The sequence below is a fragment of the Rhinopithecus roxellana genome, chromosome 13 (assembly GCF_007565055.1).
Source record: "Rhinopithecus roxellana isolate Shanxi Qingling chromosome 13, ASM756505v1, whole genome shotgun sequence".
Classification (NCBI taxonomy): Eukaryota; Metazoa; Chordata; class Mammalia; order Primates; family Cercopithecidae; genus Rhinopithecus; species Rhinopithecus roxellana.
The window spans coordinates 127,613,364-127,634,177 of NC_044561.1; the positions used below are offsets into that span (position 1 = coordinate 127,613,364).

The 20,814-nt window shown below is 44.3% G+C and overlaps 1 long non-coding RNA gene across 1 annotated transcript in view; it reads right to left on the minus strand.

Annotated features, from left to right (window-relative positions):
- Positions 1-12,141: 12,141 nt before the first annotated feature.
- LOC115892892 overlaps positions 12,142-20,814 on the minus strand; it is a 50,725-nt gene continuing 42,052 nt past the window's right edge. Inside the window, exon 3 of the long non-coding RNA XR_004052809.1 lies at positions 12,142-12,432. This is a non-coding gene — a long non-coding RNA (uncharacterized LOC115892892). The remainder of the gene's footprint in view (positions 12,433-20,814) is intronic.

Below are 20,814 nucleotides of genomic sequence, written 5' to 3' on the forward strand. Positions count from 1 at the left end.
CCTCATAAAGCCACCAAAAGAGGAAACAAAAAGAAAAAAAATTCAACATGGAGAAATACACTTGTCTTTCCCAATCTTGAAATTGGAGGTTTGACTGCCAAGGCAGGTGCTTGGCTCATCTCAGTGAAGCTGTGGGAAGACTGCTGCAGGCGGTGCTCCTGGAAGCCCTGTAGCAGAGGGTCTTCACAGTGTGCTCATGGCCACACCGCTAGGAAGTGGCAGGCACCACTACCACTGCAACCATGCTGCAATCCACACGGTTCCAACCCAAGCACCTCATCATTTCACCCCATGCTCCATGGCCCTAGTCAGTTAGGTCTGGGTGGGGATTTTAAACCTTCTTTGCTTAGACTATGTTAGATTCCAGACTTATTTTTTTTTTTTTTTTTTTTTTTTGAGGCGGAGTCTCGCTCTGTCGCCCGGTCTGGAGTGCAGTGGCCAGATCTCAGCTCACTGCAAGCTCCGCCTCCCGGGTTTACGCCATTCTCCTGCCTCAGGCTCCCGAGGAGCTGGGACTACAGGCGCCCGCCACCTCGCCCGGCTAGTTTTTGTATTTTTAGTAGAGACGGGGTTTCACCGTGTTAGCCAGGATGGTCTTGATCTCCTGACCTCGTGATCCGCGCGTCTCGGCCTCCCAAAGTGCTGGGATTACAGGCTTGAGCCACCGCGCCCGGCCATGATTCCAGACTTATTTTTAAAAGCAAAAAGAGGCCGGGCATGGTGGCTCACGCCTGTAACCCCAGCAGTTTGGGAGGCCAAGGTGGGTGGATCACTTGAGGTCAGGAGTTCGAGACAGGCCTGGCCATCATGGTGAAACCCCATCTCTACTAAAACTACAAATATTAGCCAGGCATGGTGGCGGGCGCCTGTAATACCAGCTACTCAGGAGGCTGAGGCAGGAGAATTGCTTGAACCCAGGAGGCAGAGGTTGCAGTGAGCCGAGATCGCGCCACTGCACTCCAGCCTGGGTGACAAGAATGAGACTCTGTCTCAAAAAGAAACAAGAAAGAAAAGAAAAGAAGAAAGAAGAGAGGCAGGGCATAGTGGCTCACGCCTATAATCCTAGCACTTTGGGAGGCCACGCTGGGCAGATCACTTGAGGTCAGGAATTCGAGACCATCCGGATCAACATGGCAAAACCCCGTGTCTACTAAAAATGCAAAAATCAGCTGGGCGTGGTGACAGCCACCCAAGTAACTTGTAATCCCAGCCACTCAGGTGGCTGAGGCAGGAGGATCACTTGAACCCAGGAGGTGGAGGTTGCAGTAAGCCAAGATCACACCACTGTACTCCAGCCTGGGCAACGGAGCAAGACTCCATCTCAAAAAAAAAGAAAAAGAAAAAAAAAGTGCTATCACCCTTAAGCAGCAGCTAGATCAAGTACTTTATCAGTGATTCTCAAATTGAAGTGTACATAGGAACCATCTGAAGCAGTTAACTCCCTAAGCCTCAGGGTCTATAAAGCATCCTATAAAACAAGGATACTAACAATAGCTACTTCCTAGACTTCGGTAAAATTTAAAAAAGTTTTAAGTGTGTTTTCACCAGGAGCCTTTCAGTTGCAATGGCAGAAACCTCAACTCAAATTGAGTTAAACAAAATAGGAATTTATTGACTCATATAACTTAATGATCCAGGAGTTGATAGCTTTAGGCGTGGCTAAATCTGGGGGGCTCAAACCATATCCACTCTGTTCTTTTTTTTTTTTTTTTTTTGCTTTCTTCTATGTTGGCTTCATTCTTGGCTTGGCCCCTCTCTGTAGTAGATTCTGATTACTTCATGGTTCCCTTTTCTCCATGTTAAGTCCAAGAAAAGATAAAAACATCTGTTAGCCAATAATTTATTTTTTTTCTTTCTTTCTTTTTTCTTTTTCTTTTTTCTTTTTTTTTTTTTTTTTTTTTTTTTTTTGAGACAGGGTCTCACTCTGTTGCTCAGGCTGGAGTGCAGTGGCATGATCACGGCTTACTGCAACCTAGACCTCCTGAGCTCCAACAATCCTCAGCCTCCCAAGTAGCTGGAACTACAGGTATACGCCAGCGTGCCTAGCAAATTTTTTGTGGTTTGTTCTTTTGTTGCTGTTGTTTTTGTTTTTGTTTTTTGAGGCACAGTCTCACTCTGTCACCCAGGCTGGAGTGCAGTGGCGTGATATCGGCTTACTGCAATCTCCGCCTCCAGGGTTCAAGCGATTCTCCTGTCTCAGCCTTCCGAGTAGCTGGGATTACAGGTGCCCACCACTAGGCCCAGCTAATTTTTCTATTTTTAGTAGTGACGGGGTTTCGCCATGTTGGCCAGGCTGGTCTCAAACTCCTGACCTCAAGAGATCCACCCGCCTCGGCCTCCCAAAGTGCTGGGATTACAGGAGTAAGCCACTGCACCTGGCCAATTTTTTTTTTTTTTTTTTTTTTTTTTTTTTGTAGAGAAAAGGTTTTGTTTTGTTATGTTGCCTAGGTTGGTCTCGAACTCAAGTGATCTGCCCACCTTTGCCTCCCAAAGTGCTGGAATCCCAGGTGTGAGCTGCTGCGCCAAGCCTCTTGCCCAATAACTTCAGTGAAAGTCCTGGGCTCAAGATTCACCTGACCACTTAGACCATTTATGAACCAATCAGTTTGCCAAGCTGGGAATCAGTGTTCATCCCTGAAGTCAGAGCACACAGTCAGCTCCCTAAAAACCACGAGCTGAAAAGTGGGAGTAGTAGTTAGCCAAAGGAAAATTAGGGAGCTTTTACACAAGGGAAATAAATGTGTGAATACAAAACTCTATGGATGCCCACAACATGTGGCCTGGTACACATGTAAGTACTCAATCTGTGTTAGCTATTAAAGGGAGCACCTGACAAGAGGGCAAGGAATATTTGGGGATCACTGAAGCTTCAGAATCACACCTTTCAGCTGGTGGTTCTGTACCTTGGCAGGACATCAGAAGTTCTTGCAGAGCGTTTAAACTCTCCCATCTGTGGCCCACGCTCAGTTCTGATTCAGTTGATCTGGGATGGGGTCTGAACAGCACTGGGTGTTAAATCCACCCAAGAGAATTTAATGAACTGCCAGGGCTGAAAACCACTGCTCTAAGCTAATGGATTTGCTTGGCCGGTGCCCACAGACCTCTTAGCCATAGCACCAAATCCTGTAAGACCCAAGGAATTATTAGGAAGTACTAATTATATGTGAAGTCTTAATGCGGAATTTGAAAATCTCCCGAAATTATTTCTTCCGATGTTCTCAATGCTAAAACGGGACTTTGGTGATAGTTTTTTTTTTTTAAATGAGACGGAGTCTCACTCTGTTGCCTGGTCTGGAGTGCAGTGGCCCGATCCCGGCTCACTGCAACCTCCACCTCCTGGGTTCGAGGTATTCTCCAGCCTCAGCTCCCCGAATAGCTGGGATTACAGGCGTGCACCACCGCATTCGGCAATTTTTGTATTTTTAGTTGAGACAGGGTTTCACCATATTGACCAGGCTGATCTCGAACTTCTGACCTCAGGTGATCCGCCCACCTTGCCTCCCAAAGCACTGAGATTACAGGCATGAGCCACTGTGCCCGACCAGTGATAGCTTTAAAAATGCGACATAGAACTGAGCTCTCTGTGTGTGTGTGTAACACGTGCGTGTGTGCTTGTGTGCGTGCCTACATGTGCCTTGCATTGGTGGTTAATTTAGCAACACAGATGACTCAAGAACTTAACTAATGTTGAGTCATGACATCTTGTGTTTTCAACTTTATTCCTCCCCTCCCCCGCCTGGTCTCATCCACAAACATTGGATTCAACGTTGGAGGTATTTAATGCTACCAGTGATGAACAGACAGACAACACCTGCCTCCAGATGTGATATCCTGAGGAGGATACAACATCCTCTATGCCCCACAGTAAAGTAAACAGCAAAGAATGCATAACCTACACCTAATCAAGACATTTCAGACAAACAGAAAATGGGGAACATTCTGTCAAACAGGAGGAAGTTGTAGTCTTTGAAAATGCTAATATCATAACAGACAAAAAAAGCTGTGAGAATGTTCCAGGTTACAGGACTGCACAAACCATCATGCAGATGGATATTAAGATATTAATAGATAAATAAAGGCAACCCAGGTATTTTTGTACTACTTCTACATTTGTAACTTTGAGCTTTTTTTCTTTTTTTTTTTTTAGACAGAGTCTCACTCTGTCACCCAGGCTGGAGTACAGTGGTGTGGCCTCAGCTCACTGCAACCTCCACCTCCTGGGTTCAAGCGATTCTCATGCTTCAGCCTCCTGGGTAGCTGGGATTACAGGCATGCACCACCACACCCAGCTAATTTTTGAACTTTTTTAAGTAGAGACAGAGTTTCTCCATGTTGGCCAGGTCTCAAACTCCTGACCTCAAGTGACTCACCAGTCTCAGCCTCCTAAAGTGCTGGGATTATAGACGTAAGCCACCGTGCCCAGCCTGAATTTATTTTCGAATAAAAGGTGTTTTAAAAGCTGTGGACAGAGAAATACTACAAACAATAACCAGAATGTTCGTTTAGTTGTAATGTGGAAATACTCTTCATGACTCATCAAGATTAAGAATTGTAAACACACGCACCCCATATATCAAAACTCATTCTTCATCCTAATACAGTTCCTATTTGCATACAGGGCCGTTCATCAAAATGTCAAGTACATCTATCCCTGAGCATTTTCATAAATTCCCCCAGATTAGGGGGCTCACAGGAAGTTGCCAGATGGCACAGCCACACCCCCAGTGGTTTCTCAGGACTCTAGAAATTTCTGAAATACAGGCCAAGCACTCACTCTTGCCAGTAAGTTACACTGAAGCAGTTATATAGTAGAATTGATTATGTAACACAAAACCCATGGTATCCATTGCCCCTGAGAGTAGAATTTAAATCTTTACCTGGGCTCACAAGGTCCTGCCTCAAGCCCAGTCTCAGTTCATCCTTTGGACGTCTTCTGGAAGATTCCTCCGTATCTTACCTTGGGGCTTGTGCACCTGCCATTCCCTCTCCTGGAAAGCTCTTCCCCAGAGCTGCACGTAACTGCCTTTGAATCTCGTAAGTCTCAACTGTCATCCCGCGCTCTTTATTTTGTTCATAGAAATGATCACTAAGTGGAACTTTTTAAAACTTGGATTATTTTCTTCACGCAAATTTAGATTCCCTAAGGGCAGAAACCTCATCTGAACATTTCCCACTGTGCCTGGGCTCTGGGCACGTTTTCCCCACTGTCTGGAGCACTGTTCCCACTGTGTGTTGCTCAGCACACCCCTCACACCACACATGTGGTTCATGCTCAAATCTCACTGGCTCACAGTCCTTCCCAGAACACCTTCCTGCTCCTTCCTTTGCTTTCTTTTCACAGCACTTGCTACTAGTGACTATACACACACACACACACACACACAGTCACATACAGTATATGTGACAAATACAATATATATATTTCTGATTATTTTTTCCACTACCTCCTGCCCCCGGCCCCCAACAGACTGCAAACTCCATGAGGGCAGGGAATTTTTTTTTTTTTTTTTTGAGATGGAGTCTCACTCTGTGGCCTAGGCTGGAGTGCAATGGCGTGATCTCATCTTAAACTTCAACCTCCACCTTCCAGGTTCAAGAGGTTCCCCCGCCTCAGCCTCCCAGGTAGCTGGGATTACAGGCACCTGTCACCACACCCAGCTAATTTTTGTACTTTTAGTAGAGACTGGGTTTCATCATGTTAGCCAGGCTGGTCTTTAACTCCTGACCTCAATTGATCCACCTGCCTCGACCTCCCAAAGTGCTGGGATTACTGGCATGAACCACTGCGCCCAGCTGGGAATTCATATTTTTAATGTATCCCAGCATGTAAATCCAAACACCTGAATCCCAGCACCCAAATCCAAACCTGGAGTGTAAGAGATGCTCTATATTTCTCGAATGAGTCACTGAACAAATGAGCAGAGCTGTATTCATAGTTGGCATTCCACAAATGGACGTTAGAAAGAACAAAATTGGAAGCCTTCGACTAATTGAGTTTAATTAAGACTTACCATAAATCTACGATAACCAGGACAGTATGTTATTGGCATAAGATTATATATAGAGATCAATGGAACATAAAGAAATATGCCCACACAAATATGATAAATTGATTTTGTATAAAGGTACCAGTTTATTTCACAGGAAAATGGTAGTCTTTTCAACAAGCGATACTTGAACAATTGGATATCGGTATGCAAAAATAATGAACGACCCCCATTACCAATGGCCTACATCATTTCCTGTATCTAGTAGATTGTTCGGTGGCTGTTCTGCCCACTAAGTCCTCCACCCCCTCTATGGCACATCCTTTATTAATGTCTTTCTTAAAAAATATCCAATCAGTTGGGAAGCATTGACGGCCAAAAAGTCCTTCCCTGACCACTCTCTAGCTCCTTCCCTTGCTCATTGCTCTTCATTGCATTTGCTTCCTCTAACATTGCAGAGTTCATATTTTCGCTTATTATCAACGTACACATAAACTCCACCCCCTTATCCTCTCACCTCTCTATCTTCATCCACCTACCTCATTCCCTGTAGACAGGAATCATCTGCGTAAGGTGATTTTTCTCACCACTCTATCCCTAGTACCTAGACTGTCCACACGGAACAGATGTGATCACAAAGTTTTGGAAGAAACTTGCAAGTCCATCGTCCAACACTTACATCTTTATAGATGGGGAAATCCAAAGACAGTAAGTGATTTCCCCCAAGCTCTCACGGCTAGCTGGGGCAAAGCCACAGAGCAAGCAATGAATTCCCTTGGGTCCCCATCAAGTTAGTGTTAGTTCCATTACGCCACACTGCCCTTCTCTTCCAGGCCTATGGAGGCAGGAAGCACAAGACACAACCTAATCATATTTTTAAATCTTAATTTTTTGACCGGGCGCGGTGGCTCATGCCTGTAATCCCAGCACTTTGGGAGGTCAAGTCAGGTGGATCACAAAGTCAGGAGTTTGAGACCAGCCTGACCAACATGGTGAAACGCTGTCTCTACTAAATATACAAAAATTAGCAGGGCACAGCAGCACGTGCCTATAGTCCCAGCTACTCAGGAGGCTGAGGCAGGAGAATCGCTTGAACCTGGAGGCACAGGTTGCAGTGAGCCGAGATCTTGCCACTGCACCCCAGCCTGGGCAACAGAGTGAGATTCTATCTCAAAAAAAAAAAAAAAATCTTAATTTTGTATTAACTTAATGCCTTCTAGTAGGGTTGGCTGTGAGGAGCCAGGGGACATTTGGCGTTGACCTCATATTGACTTTCCGATGTCATCTCCGAAAAGATTGCATGAATTCACAGGGATGCATTCGTAACAGGACAGTTTTACACTGATGTTCCCATCCACAGATCATGTTACCTCAAGCTCATTCTAAGATAATATAGTTAATAACTTCTATAAGCTTGTATACAGCACAATGCCATTGCAATGAACAGTAATTTGTGTGTGTGTGTATTCAAGCTTTTATTTTGTTCAATATAACACTGAAAAATATTCCAAGGAGACTGATGGTGACTTATGCCTGTAATCCCAGCACTTTGGGAGGCCAAGCCTGGGGTACCCCTTGAGACCAGGAGTTCGAGACCGGTGTGGGCAACATAATGAGACCCTGTCTCTACAAAAAAATTAAAAAAAAAAAAATTAGCCAAGCATGGTAGCACATGGCTACAGTTCCCAGCTACTCAAGAGGCTGAGGTGGAAAGATCACTTGAGCCCAGGAGGTCAAGGCTGCAGTGAGTCTTGATGGAACCACTGCACTCCAGCTTGGGTGACAGAATGAGACCCTATCTCTGAAAAAACAAAAAAACAAAAAAAAAAAAAGAAAAGAAAATATTTCATAAATTTGGGTAACCCCTATTTTGGCATCTCTTCATCTTTATGTCTTGAAATGCCAGATGCCTCATTGAGTGGACACGCCTGTGTCTCTCCCAGCTTCTGTGTGGTCCCGGGCGCTGTACCTGTTTAGTGTCCATATTCTTGGAGACAGATCCCTATTGCACTTACTTCCTGAGGGCACACAGATCTCTGGAAAGCTGAAAGAGGAAGACAGTCCTCTTAGGCACCAGCACTAACGAGTGAGGAGCGATGGTTATGCAACCAGCTGACAACATTTTCCTTTTGCATCTCTAGACAACTCAGCCCTGTCCCTGGTTGCATGGTGTTTGGTGGGTAACTTGGCATGAAGCATTATATCTACAAGAAAAACAAGTCAAAGGCTGATGCCTCTGATGGGGAAATCACCACTCACTCAGTGGGCAGCCACAGGAAATGGGTACCTGTCTATACTGGGGCACAGGATCATGGGGCAACATCCCACATGCCAGAGCATAATGTAGAGGCTTATTAAGGACAGATACTTGGGAGTGTACGTTTATCAAAAACCCAGACGGGTGAATGACCATCACAAATGGGAGAAAGAACTGTCAGCCAACGGGGTGACTCAGGGGCTGAGTGTGCACCTCTGTTATGAAAACTGATTGTTTTTTTTTTTTTGAGACGGAGTCTCGCTCTGTCGCCCGGGCTGGAGTGCAGTGGCCGGATCTCAGCTCACTGCAAGCTCCGCCTCCCGGGTTTACCGCCATTCTCCTGCCTCAGCCTCCTGAGTAGCTGGGACTACAGGCGCCCGCCACCTCGCCCGGCTAGGTTTTTGTATTTTTTTAGTAGAGACGGGGTTTCACAGTGTTAGCCAGGATGGTCTCGATCTCCTGACCTCGTGATCCGCCCGTCTCGGCCTCCCAAAGTGCTGGGATTACAGGCTTGAGCCACCGCGCCCGGCCTGAAAACTGATTGTTAAAAAAAAAAAAAAAAAAAAAAAAGTTGTTTGCACTCATCAGAGAGATCAACATTTGAAGGCACTGACTGATTCCAACTTACGCCATAAATGACTATTCAATTACAATGGGAATAGCTTAGACAAATTTTCTGTGATTAAAGCTGGCCAGTTCCTCAAAATAAAAGTCCAACCTGGAGCACAAATGAGTCTGAGTGCTTGGCCCTTGGAATAGTGACTTTTCTCTCTTGCAAAGTTTGGTCTCTAACTAAAATAAGTATTAACCTTTATACATTTAGAGTACAGATCAATAGGAGGAGGATGAAATAGCCGAGACTGCCTTTGTTGCACATGACAATGACATAACTCAATCTGGTTTAAGAATGAAAGGGAACTTAGCACTTGCAACTGAAGCATCCAAGTTTACTGCTGACTTCAGGCACAGCTAGATCCAGGCAGCAAGAAGCGTTACGAGGAGTGTGTCATTCTCTATATCTTGGCTGTCCTTTCCTCTATATTGCCATTACTTTCAGGTAGGCTGTCTCCATGTGAATGGCAAAGCAATCATCTGTGGCTTCAGGCCTAGATGATCTGCACAGCTGGTGACTCCAAAAGAAACCAAAGGAAACACACACACGCACACACACACACCCCTTTTTCCCAATAGCTCTCACAAAAGTCCCAGGCAACAATCTCTCTGGCTATACTTGGAACCCATTCTCCTTGTTGCCCATTTTGTGCATATCCCGTTGATCACCATGTCCGGCCATGCTGTCATGAGAATTCTTTTCAAGTCTCTTTAGGCATGCACCGAAGGGTACTGCAGAGTGTAGAGATGACCATTTCTTTGAATACTGTAATACCTTTGCATTCAAGGTACCATAGTACAGTATAAGAAAAAATATATATATATATGCCTTTGTAAACTGTGTTTACTCACTCAGGAGCAGGGGGATGCTCCCTTCTGAAGGGAAGAGCAGGCACCCCACGCCCTCCCAGCTCAAGCTTCCCCTGCGACCTGCAAGTGTGTGAATTGGCAGGTCCCACTAATGCTGGTATTTCCCTCTCATTCCTACTATTACCCCCTCCTATTTCCCTCTCATTCCTACTATTACCCCCTCCAAGCTTGGGATGGCAGAGTTGGAGTCATATCCTTTCAAGGAACCTAAAGATGTGACTCCTCTGCATTGATGAGAGGCACGGAAGAGGGAAAAGCAAGGAAAGACTTTAGTGAGCTCTGAAGTCCTACCTGCCATTCCACTAAATGCCAGAATCATCTGGCCTCATTTAGTGGGTGGAGCAAATTCCTGCCCCCCAGGGCCTCCCTCCTGAACCTGCAAGGTTGGTGGGAGAGGGAGACCCTCCCCAAAAGAGGAAGCCTGTTGTGTTGAGAATGATTTCAGAGACCTCAGCCAGGAAAGGCAAATCAAAATAACCCTTACACTCTGCCTCCTTCTTCCTTCAGAGAGGAATGTTTCCTGGCACGGTGCTGCAGCTTAATAAATTGCATACAGTAGATTTCAGGCCTTGAGAAAATCTTAACACTAGCTAATATGACCAGCATTAACAGAATTTCTTGGAGCTTATAATAACAAAAAAAGCTCATTGACGGATTCCCACTTTTATTCCTGTCCTCCTTTTCCACTTAACCTTAAAATGTTTTTAATAATAAATTTTTATTTTATTTTTATTTTTTTTGAGACGGAGTCTCGCTCTGTCGCCCGGGCTGGAGTGCAGTGGCCAGATCTCAGCTCACTGCAAGCTCCGCCTCCCGGGTTTACGCCATTCTCCTGCCTCAGCCTCCGAGTAGCTGGGACTACAGGCGCCCGCCACCTCGCCCGGCTAGTTTTTTGTATTTTTTAGTAGAGACGGGGTTTCACCGTGTTAGCCAGGATGGTCTCGATCTCCTGACCTCGTGATCCGCCCGTCTCGGCCTCCCAAAGTGCTGGGATTACAGGCTTGAGCCACTGCGCCCGGCCAATAATAAATTTTTATTAACAACAACAACAACAAAAAAAAAAAAAAAAAAAAAAACAGAGTGAAGCACTTCACAAGATCTTGCCCAGTTTATTATTTTTTTTAATCTGTAATAATGACAATAACATTTCAGCATTGGAATATTTATTCAAACAAAATCTCCAGATCTTTACATCCTGAGTCTGCGAGAGCTGGACACATGCCCTTGCTAATTATCAACCTTCTGAACCAGTTCAAGGCATGGGATTAAAAACTGCTTGGAATTTGAACTCACTGACATTCGTCTGAGTCAGCTACTCTGAACTCACATCTACTATAAGGACCTGAACATTTCCTTCTACCGTTTCCTCAGAACCTACTCGGGAGTGTTTGAGGGAAGGTTGTCACATACATACTTGCAATAAAAATGATCAAACAAATGGAGAGCACGTCTATTTCCGGAATTAGCTTCTTCTGATAGTGAAGGAATCAAATGGAATAAGGGGCAGGGAGAAGTCAGGTAAGTCCAGTATTACTATGTCCACATGCTTACATTTCACTCCTGGAGGTTTATTGTGCCTAACAATGGCCCTTTTAGCTATGGAATATGCGGAATGACTAACCTTTTTCTAGCCTGTCAGTGAGAACTACCACTATATATTGGTAAGTATTTCCGTACAAAATTCACTTGGAAAGGATATTGTTTCAAGCCTGGACAAAGCTCACATTGTCGTGTTCCAGTTCTAGTTATTTTAGGCAAGGAAGGGGAATTTCCACGGCTCCCTACAATCAGTTTTGAGCACTTAGCTCTGAGTAACAACTTCCTTGTAATCTGTCAGAGCCCAACTTATTTAACAGAGAAAAAAAAATCCCCTGATACTATGCATGAAATTCTTAGCCAAGCAAGCCACCTTAAGAATACATCAATTAGCTCAGGCAGCAGTAAAGATGTGACCTCATCCAGTGGAGAGAATGCAAACAACTTGATTCTAAAAGGAAGAAATGAAATGAGTCAACGCAAATCCCCAGCTAGAATACACAACTAAGAGTCATTTAATGTCAATGTTGATGATAATAGTATAGCGCTCATTCATAGCATACTTACCATAGGCCAAGTATTAGCCCATCCAAACCCCTTATTGCCCTGGTCCTATTTGCAAGTTTATTATATTTAAGTTTTCTTTTCAAGAGTCAACTAATGTATGTTAAATAAATAATAGTACAGGTGGCAACAGATATGGCAAAAATCCAAAGTAATAAGCAAATGACAATTGGGAAACATTACCTGAACAATACCATTTCTATAAATAAATAAAAAATACACCATCATAACAAAGAAAGTAAATAAAATTACCATGTATTGAAATTGAAGTTTAATTAGGTGCCAGCCATTTATAAGCATTAACTCTAACCCTCACAAAAGCCCTAAGAATTGGGAAATATTGCTATTCCCATTTTACAGACATGGAAACTAAGGCTTATATTGCTAAGTCACTGGCTCAAGCTCACATGGCTAAAGTGGCAGAGCTGGGATTCAATCCCACTCTCGCTAGATGCCAGAACCCAGGCAGATGTTACTGTGGCATTATTGGCACTTGTGTCAAGCACGGTGAGGGATTTCAGCAACACTCAGTCTGGATGATGCCACACACTCCTCCAGGCAAAGGAAACGCCCACAGGCCACTGAAAAAGAAGCCACTTCCTGTTCCTGCAAAGAGAGAACATCACCATTCTTGAGTCAAGTTCCTCACCGTCTCTGGGCTCAGCCTCTAAGCTAAACAATTTATCTTTGGAGTGACAGGTGATGACTTAGTCACCCTGGCTCTGCCCTTCTCCCGTTTCCTATAAACCAGCTGTGTTTCATGGGTGATTTAGAGCATAACCTCAGAACACATAGGCTTTTATGGAACAAGCAATAATCGGGCACTGCAGAGAAGCTGTCATGCCCCCCTCACCCATCCCCCCAACCCCATTGGCAGAGCTAACAGCTCCCAGCTGTCTCATTCAGCAGAACAGAAGCCAATTCACCTGGGAGATTATCTCCTCACTCTTAATGAGGCCAGCCCACAGCCAGTAACTGACTGTTCCAGGCCATGAAAGGCCAGCCCCTTTGCTTCAACATGAGCTAATGCTGGGGTGCAGTAGCTGCTCCCAATATATGCAATGTATATCCCCAAAGCATCAGGCTGAAGCTAGACTCCAGTTGACAAAAACCTCTGCTTCGCTCCTTCTCCCACCTTGTCCTGCTTCCTGGGTTCCCATTCCCCTGGGAGCCTTCTCTCACTAAACCACTGCCCCCAAACCCCCATCCCCAGTCCTGCTTTCAAACCCTAAACACCACCCACCATGTGCCACCATGATAGGTACTGGAGACATGTGTTAAGTAAGTAGGATTTTTGAACTCCAGGAGTTCATACTAGTGAAGGAAACAGTTACACAAACCCAATAGAATAGGGTAAGAACTATAAGAAAATGTGCATTCTTTTTATTCTTTCTCTTTATTTTAGTACTTCTGTGCACCCAGGCCTATGATAAACATTATTCTGACATTGTTCCATTTGATTCTGAGAACAAACCCATGAGGGAACCACTGCAATTAACCCTTTTCATGGACAAAAAAAAAAAAAAAAAAAAAAAACCCAAGAGTTCACAAAGGTTAACTAACTAGCCATTAAGGGTAGAGATGGTACTTGAACCCATTTCTCTTTACATTTCCTTGCTCTTTTACAGGGCGTCTTTCCCGCTTCTTGAGATCAGCTGTCAGCAAACCATGCTTCCTAGGCACTGCCTGTTTGTGCAAATAAAGTTTTATTAAAACACAGCCATACCCATCATTTACCTATGTCTAGGACTGCGTTCAGTCTACGAAGGCAGAGGTGAGTAGCTGACAGAGAGCCTGAAGGGCCTGCAAAACTGAAAACGTCTACTACATCTCCCTTTTTACAGCTACAGCAGTAGCCAGCTCTCCTCTACTTGATGAGTTTCTGTTCTCCTTCAGCCTCAGAAAAAGAGAAACCAGGAATTTCCTTCCCTCCAAATGGAGGTTCTCCATCAACTGCAGCCTACAGTGGAACCTGTGCTCGCTTGCCCTGAGTCTGGGAGAAACTTACTCATTCACTAAGCTCCCATGCAGCACTTGCTGGAGGACAAATTCACATTATCTGATTGGCCTGTGTTCCTCTTGCTGTTTCACCTACCAACACGTTAAAAGGAACTCTATCATTTCCTCAACAGATTATTCCTGTCGAGAACCACAAGGAAGCTTCCTCTTGAGATTTCAGTCTGGAATCCTCATTGTTCAAATATATGCCATTACCTTTTAAATCAACCCCTGAGAAGTTCCTCTTCTAGCCTTTTATTTATGGAATTTCAATGCTTGGAAATGGTGATCACCTCCTCCCAGGGTTTTCTGCCACATGGCTTTCATACTTGAGCTCTTTTCATCTTTTCCCATAAGTTAATCACTTCTTAATTATGTTTTGTTGCCCAGTCTTTGAACTGTTGTCCAATCTGTTTGCATACTGGGGTGACTACAATACAATGAGTATCATGAGCGCGATTGAGAGGAAATATACCCAGTCCATCCAGGACCAAATGGCCAGCTAAGAATAGCCAACAGGCTGTTTTCTTTCTGAAGGCTCCTTCCAGTCACCAGAATTTTCTGGATGTGTTATTCATAGCTTGAACTAGCTCTGTTTTTTGGTTTTGATTTTTGGGGATTTTGGGGTTTTTTGTTGTTGTTGTTATTGAGGCAGAGTCTAACTCTGTCGCCAGGCTGGAGTGCAGTGGCACGATCTCAGCTCATTGCAACCTCCACCTCCCAGGTTCAAGTGATTCTCCTGCCTCAGCCTCCCGAGTAGCTGGGACTACAGGTGCGTGCCACCACGGCTGGCTAATTTTTTTATTTTTACTACAGACGGGGTCTCACCATGTCGGTCAGGATGGTCTTGATATTTTGACCTCGTGATCCATCCACCTTGGCCTCCCAAAGTGCTGGGATTACAGACATGAGCCACCGCATCTGGCCCTAGCTAGGCTCATTTGGTACCATAAGTCTCTGATTTTTAATGTTAACTCCTGCACCAAGTAAAACTTAGAACAACCTTTCTGCAAAGCAGTTTTATCACATGCACTAAGGATGTTTTAAAGTTTGTATCCTTTGACTCAAGAACCCTACCTCGACCATCCTGGCTAACACGGTGAAACCCCGTCTCTACTAAAAAAATACAAAAAACTAGCCGGGCGAGGTGGCGGGCGCCTGTAGTCCCAGCTACTCGGGAGGCTGAGGCAGGAGAATGGCGTAAACCAGGGAGGCGGAGTTTGCAGTGAGCTGAGATCTGGCCACTGCACTCCAGCCTGGGTGACAGAGCGAGACTCCTTCTCAAAAAAAAAAAAAAAAAAAAAAAGAACCCTACCTCTAGAATGAGCTGTTAGCCTGAGAACCCAATGAAATAATCAGAGATGTCATAAAACAATGTAAATATAAGGATGTTCATCATGGCATTATTTTAAATAAAGAGGGAAAAATCAATTTTTATGTAAAGAAATGGCTAAACATAATTTCATTTCTTTCTGAAGCAATATTCTAAAGGCATAAAAATGATGTGTTTGAAGAGTTTTTGATAATATCGTAAAATATTCATGTAGCAATGTTAAGTAAAAAAAAACTATATATGGAATAATACCACATTTTAAAACCTTTATATTTTTCTGTGTGTGCATACATTATATATTTTATGAATATATAGTAAATATATTAACTTTTAATTGTTTTATTCATTACTGTATGTCTAAAGCCTACCCAAGATTTCTTAATCTTCTTAATCATGGCACTGCTGACATTTGGGGCTGGATAATTCTTTGTCATGAGAGCTGTTCTATGCATTGTAGGATTTTTTTTTTTTTTTTTTGAGACGGAGTCTCGCTCTGTCACCCAGGCTGGAGTGCAGTGGCCGGATCTCAGCTCACTGCAAGCTCCGCCGCCCGGGTTCACGCCATTCTCCTGCCTCAGCCTCCCAAGTAGCTGGGACTACAGGCGCCCGCCACCTCGCCCGGCTAGTTTTTTTGTATTTTTTAGTAGAGATGGGGTTTCACTGTGTTAGCCAGGATGGTCTCGATCTCCTGACCTTGTGATCCGCCTGTGTCAGCCTCCCAAAGTGCTGGGATTACAGGCTTGAGCCACCACGCCCGGCCCATTGTAGGATGTTTAACAGCATCCTGAACTCTACCTACTAAATGCCAACAGCACCTGGCCCTAGATGTGACAACCAAAATGTCTCCAGATATTGCTAAATCCCCTCAGGGGACAAAATTTCTCCTCTGAAAACCACTGGCCTAAAACATATAATAGAGGATGAATGATATTGTTGAATAATTCAATGAATTAGAAAACATACATGAAAATTCCAGTAGTTATTTCTTGTTAATGTGATTACTTTCTTTTTAATACTTCACTGTATTTTTCCAAATTTGCCACCATAAGCATATGCAAGTCCCATTAATAATCCATTACCTATAATTCCAAAATCCACAAAGCTCATTTGACAGCAAAACATGGATTCTTCTGAGTTTACATGAAGTCTTTAATGTTCTCAGATGGTGTGACTATCCATACATTTCTCTGAAGAAGTATTAACGTATTATTTGACATTTAGTGTAAACAAAATGCATCTAAAAGCTCAAAAAATTTGGCTCACAAAATGCATCTGGCCCCTGGGTTGGGGACACAGGATTGTGGGCCTGTATTACTTTTATAATCAAGGGGATAGGGAGGTGGAAATTATAATGATACTCCCCTGCTCAACAGAGGACAATCAATTAAGAAGGTATGCCACCTAGAACATTCTCTTCAAAAACCAAATTATGGAAAAAGACCAGGTGCGATGGCACACACCTATAATCCCAGCACTTTGGGAGGCCAAGATGGGTGAATTACTTGAGGTCAGGAGTTCAAGACCAGGCTGGTCAAATGGTGAAACCCCGTTTCTACAAAAATAATAAAATTAGCTGGGCATGGTGGTGTCTGCCTGTAATCCAAGCTACTTGGGAGGCTGAGGCAGGAGAATGGTTTGAACCCTGGAGGCGGAGGTTGCAGTGTGCTGAGATTGCACCACTGCACTCCAGCCTGGGTGACAGAGCAAGACTCCGTCTCAAAAAAAAAAAAAAAATAGGGGAAAAAATAAATTACAGTCAAGTTTAGTCATCTTATTTTATAGGAATAAGAATGAGGAAACAGATGCTCGCAGAAGTTCAGACCAGAAGTCCTGCAAGCTTATGAATGTGGATGTGGGGTGGGGATCTTGGGTCTGTGTGGTTGTTATGTCTCCCATCCGAACTACCACACACAACTGCTTTCCTGTTTTGTTGACACATAGTGCAGTGCCTCGCATAGATAGACACCAATTATGTTGGTTAGGTGAATGAATGAATGAGCACCTTCCTGCCGCAAAGTTAATTCCTTAGAAGGCTCAGATCATCTGAATTCCACCTTATAATAAAAAGGCAATCAAGCAAGTTAGGGCCACGCAGGGACTAAATAAGAGCCTGAGGCAGACAGATAAGTCTTCAGTTGCAGCATTGAAACTGTCACCGGTGATGATAAAAACAGTTGTACCATCTGTGTGATGCCTTTATCAGGTGTAGGGGGACAGGCTCTGGCACCAGACCCGCTGGGTTCCAATTCAGGTTCAGCACTTACTAGTTGCAAGTTAATTAAAGGTTCTGCACCTCAACATCCTTATTTATAAAATGGGAATAATACTAAGACTTCCATTACACGTCTATCATGACGATGAGATGAGCTGATACAGAAAAAGTACTTCTAGGAGTCTCTGGCCCATGGCAAGCACCAGTAAGTAGCCTCTCCTCTTTATCCCCAGTGCGTCTTCTTAATTGTTAATTTGGCTGCTCTCAGCCCCCATGAAGTGGCTAGCACGGAGAGGCAGGACTGCAGGATGTCAAGGCTCCATGTTCAGATGGTCTTGGGTTCACACTCCTTGAAATGACAAGCTGTGTGACAGAGCAACACTACCTCTTTGTGCCTCGGTGTCCTCACAGATACAACCTCAATAATAATACATCATTATGGAAACTTTATGAAGACTATATAAACTAATGGGTGCAAAATGTTCAGCTGTCATTTCTCAATAATAATGACTCTTTTTGTAAACATCCTCACTCTTTTTTTTTTTTTTTTTTTTGAGACAGGGTCTTGCTCTGTTGCCCTGGCTGGAGTGCAGTGGTATAGTCACAGCTCACTGCAGTCTCAACTTCCTGGGCTCAAGTGATCTTCCTGCCTCAGCCTCCCGAATAGCTAAGACTACGGGCACGCACCACCATGCCTGGCTAAATTTTTTGTAGAGATAGGGGTCTCGATTTGCTGTCCAGGCTGATCTCAAACTCCTGGCCTCAAGAGATTCTCCCGCCTTGGCCTCCCAAAGTGCTGAGATTACAGGTGTGAGCCACTGTGCACGGTGAAACAGCCCCATTCTGATGATGAGAAACTGAGAAGCGAAAAGGTTAAGGATTAAGAACCTAAAGATACAGAAATCCAGCCAGCGTGTTGGCTCATGCCTATAGTCCCAGCTACTAGGGAGGTTGAGGCAGGAAGACAGCTTGAGTCAAGGACATTCAGGCAGCAGTGCGCCATGATGGCACCACTGCACTCCAGCCTGGGTGACAGAGCCAGACCCCATTTCTAAAAAAATAAAAAATAAAAAATAAAATTTTAAATAAATAAAGATACAGAATTTTCAGCTTTTCTGCAAGAATGGTGCACCCTGAAGTATGTTATGCCAAACACTGGTGGGATACAGAAGGGTATTCAGAGAGCTATCGGCAACATTATGTATTACTTTTTTTTTTTTTTTTGGTTTTTTTCTTTTTTTTTTTGAGATGGAGTCTCACTCTGTCGCCCAGACTGGAGTGCAATGGCACGATCTCGGCTCACTGCAACCTCTGCCTTGCGGGTTCAAGCAATTCTCCTGCTTCAGCCTCCCGAGTAGCTGGGACTACAGACGCGTGCCACCACGCCCAGCTAATTTTGGTATTTTTAGTAGAGACAAGGTTTCACCATGTTGGCCAGGCTGGTCTCAAACTCCTGACCTCAGGTGATCCACCCATCTCGGCCTCCCAAAGTGCTGGGATTGCAGGCGTGAGCCACTGTGCCTGGCTGTATTACTTTTAATAGTTGTGTATTTTCGTGGACACAAATATACTTAAGGGTGGAGGTTGGGGTGGGGAGAGGATGGAAAAACTACCTATTCATACTATACTTACTACCTGGGTGACAAAATAATCTGTACACCAAAACCCCATGACACACAATTTACCTATATAACAAACCTGCACATGTACCCCTGAAGCTAAAATAAAAATTTTTGGCCAGGTGCGGTGGCTCAAGCCTGTAATCCCAGCACTTTGGGGGGCCGAGACGGGCAGATCACAAGGTCAGGAGATCGAGACCATCCTGGCTAACACAGTGAAACCCCGTCTCTACTAAAAAATGCAAAAAAACTAGCCGGGCGAGTTGGCAGGCACCTGTAGTCCCAGCTACTAGGGAGGCTGAGGTAGGAGAATGGCGTAAACCCGGGAGGCGGAGCTTGCAGTGAGCTGAGATCCGGCCACTGCAGTCCAGCCTGGGCAACAGAGCCAGACTCCGTCTCAAAAAATAATAATAATAAAATAATAATAATAATAATAAATTTTTAAAAAGCATTCTTAAAAAAAAAATGGCACGTATTTTCAGAGTTTCTATCTGTGGCAAGAAAATCAGCCTCCCATTTACCACAGTGACATAAAGTTTCCTTTTTATGTCAATGTAGTCAATATCCAAATAATGGGTTCATTTAAAGAAAAATCTTAAGTCAATACTAAACAAGGCAGCAAGGGATATGGTAAAAATCATGAAGTTCATATGTGAGCAGCAGCATGAGAGACACTGTGGTTGACCACATCTGGTGATTCAAATCACCCAGCAAGATGGTCAAGGGGCCCTTCAAGGGTTGCAGGCAGTGATAGTCTTGTGATTCACTCCCACGTTCTTTATAAGTGAATCTTTCCTTTCTCTGAGTACACGTTGACCTATTCCTTCATGAATTTCTTGACCACAAATTAGAACCATGTTATGAACATCTTGGTCTCCAATTTTTCATCTTTCCTAATTTCCCCCTTGATGTCATTAACTGGTATGTGTGTGTGTGTGTGTGTAAAAGACAGAGAAAGAATGGGTGAGGGAGGGAGGGAGAGATGCTTGGGAACAAAGACCATACATGCCTCCCTTGTTCACACCACCTGCTTCAATAATGGACATGTGGGAGCGGCTTAATAGTGGTCGTTTACCATGTGGTATGCATGCATGATTGTTTCTAATCCACCCAGCACTTGGCAAGGTGGATAGTATCACACTCCAGTTTTTACAAATGAGGAGGAACTTGAGGCTTACAGGGGTGAGGTGGACCCAAGTGGAAGCCGCTAATGTGGCAATATTAGAAGTTGAACCTGGGTAGCCTGAACTTAGAGCCTAGATCTAAACCCTTACTCCGTTGTCCACTTACCCACTTTAAAAGATGCCAGGGAGGAGAAGGGAGGGAAGAGGAGGAGAATGGAGGGGAGGGGAGGGGAAAGGAAGGGAGGGGAGGGAAACGGAGATGGGAGGGAGGAAAGAAGGAGGAAGGGAAGGGAAGGGAGCTGAGACATAGAGGCAACAATATTATTATTATTATTTTTTGAGACAAAGTCTTGCTCTGTCACCCAGGCTGGAGTGTAGTGGCACAATCACAGCTCACTGCAACCTCTGCCTCCTGGGTTCAAGCGATTCTCCTGCCTCAGCTTCCCAAGTAGCTGGGATTACAGGCACCCACCAGCACACCCCACTAATTTTTATATTTTTAGTACAGATGAGGTTTCACCATGTTAGCCAGACTGGTCTTGAACTCCTGCCTTAGGTGATCCGCCCACCTCAACCTGCCAAAGTGCTGGGGTTACAGGCGTGAGCCACTGCGCCAGGCCAATAATATTATTTTTCAGCTACCTAACTAAAGTTCCATGTCTTGGGTTCTCTTTTGCACTAAGCATTGGACAGACATCATCT